The 2,177-nt window shown below is 39.0% G+C and overlaps 1 pseudogene; it reads left to right on the forward strand.

The window, feature by feature from the left end:
- The first annotated feature begins 1,289 nt into the window (after nucleotides 1-1,289).
- Nucleotides 1,290-1,932, forward strand: LOC118552728 (proteasome subunit alpha type-2 pseudogene; annotated as a pseudogene).
- Nucleotides 1,933-2,177: the final 245 nt, after the last annotated feature.

A 2,177-nucleotide genomic window follows, 5' to 3' on the forward strand; every position in this document is an offset into this window, starting at 1 on the left:
ATTTGTTATGTCTTTATAACAAATAGCTATCCAGAGAGTGTTAGTCCTTTATCTCCTCCTCCTTCTATATTCTCTTAGCTACCTTTGTCTTTTATATTTCCATAAATTTTAGAATTTTAGGAATTTACTTGAGAGAGCTGTGGATCTTTTTTTTTTTTTTTTTAAAGATTTTATTTATTTATTTGAGAGAGAGAATGAGACAGAGAGAGAGAACATGAGAGGGGGGAGGATCAGAGGGAGAAGCAGACTCCCTGCTGAGCAGGGAGTCCGATGCGGGACTCGATCCCGAGACTCCAGGATCATGACCTGAGCCGAAGGCAGTCGCTTAACCAACTGAGCCACCCAGGTGCCCCGAGAGAGCTGTGGATCTTATACATAGTTTTTATCTTTATCATATTGACTCTTTCAAATCTTGGGTATAGTACATTACCTCCCCTCCCCATTTATTAAGTTTTCTTTAATTCCTCTCAATTATATATACTGTTGTTGTTGTTTTTAAGTAGGCCCCACCTGGAGCCCAATGTAGGGCTTGAACTCATGACTCTCAGATCAAGATGTGAGCTGAGATCAAAAGTCAGATGCTCAACCAACTGAGCCACCCAGGTGCCCCTAACTCCTCTCAAATTCTTCTCAATTATGTTTTATACTTTTTTTGTGTAGAGGTTTTGTACATTTTTATTAGGTTTATTTTTAGGTATTTGAAGTTTTTTTTAAAAAGACTGTTATGATAGACTTTATGTGTGTATAATTTTATTTCAGTGCTCATTGCTGTTGTAAGTAAAATATAGATTTGATTCTTGCATGATGACTTTAAATATAGTGACCTTGCAAAAGATTATATGTAGATTCGGTTGGATTCTCTTTCTTCATCTCTCTTTTTTTTTTTTTTAAAGATTTTACTTATTTATTTGACAGAGAGATAGAGAGAGCCAGAGAGCACAAGCAGGGTGGGCGATGGTAGAGGGAGAGGGAGAAGCAGGCTCCCCATGGAGCAGGGAGCCCGATCAATCCCAGGACCTCAGGATCATGACCTAAACTGAAGGCAGACGCTTCACTGACTGAGCCACCCAGGTACCCCATCTTTCTTCATCTCTTTGTCTCTCTGTGTATCTCACTATATGTGTAATTATTATTATTACCTAATATTCTTGTTAATTAACTTCCTCAACTTATTAAATCAACTAGGACCCGCCATGCAATGTTAAATGGAGTAATGATAATGAGTGCCCTTGAGTCATTCTCTCTCTCTCTGTCAAATAAATAAATAAAACCTTAAAAAAAAATAAAATAAAGCTGCAAATGGTGTGGTTTTAGCAACTGAGAAGAAACAGAAATCTGCTCTGTATGATGAGCGAAGTGTACTGTACACAAAGTGGAACCAATTACCAAGCACATAGGCTTGGTGTATAGTGTGGCATGGGCCCAGGTTACAGAGAGCTTGAGCACAGAGCTCGGAAACCAGTTCAGCAATACTATCTGATTTACCAAGAACCCATTCCCACAGCTCAGCTGGTACAGAGTAGCTTTTGAGATGCAAGAATACACTCATTCATGTGATGTTTGTCCATTTGGAGTTTCTTTACTAATTTGTGGTTAGAATGAGGTGCGACCGTATTTATTTCAGTCAGATCCACCTGGAGCTTTCTTTCTAGAAAGCCACAGCAATGGGAAAGAACTATGTGAATGGGAAAACTTCCCTCAAGAAAAGACATAACGAAGACCTGGGACTTAAAGATGCCATTCACACAGCCATATTAACCCTAAAGGAAAGCTTTGAAGGGCAAATGACAGAAGATAACATAGAGGTTGGAATCTGCAATGAAGCCAGATTCAGGATGCTTACTCCTACTGAAGTTAAGGATTACTTGGCTGCCATAGCAAAATAATGAAGTGACTAAAAAATCTGGAATTTCAGATAATCCCTCTACTTAAACATGTATGTTTTGTTTTGCAGACTTCTTGCATACTTATTTCTACATGGTTTAATGGACTGATTTTTAAAATTTATTTTATTTATTTATTTATTAAAAAGATTTTATTTATTTATTTGACAGAGAGAGACACAGTGAGAGAGGGAACACAAGCAGGGGGAGTGGGAGAGAGAGAAGCAGGCTTCCCGCGGAGTAGGGACCCTGATGTGGGGCTCGATCCCAGGACCCTGGGATCATGACCTGAGC

The sequence above is a fragment of the Halichoerus grypus genome, chromosome 7, assembly GCF_964656455.1.
Source record: "Halichoerus grypus chromosome 7, mHalGry1.hap1.1, whole genome shotgun sequence".
NCBI classification, from domain to species: Eukaryota; Metazoa; Chordata; class Mammalia; order Carnivora; family Phocidae; genus Halichoerus; species Halichoerus grypus.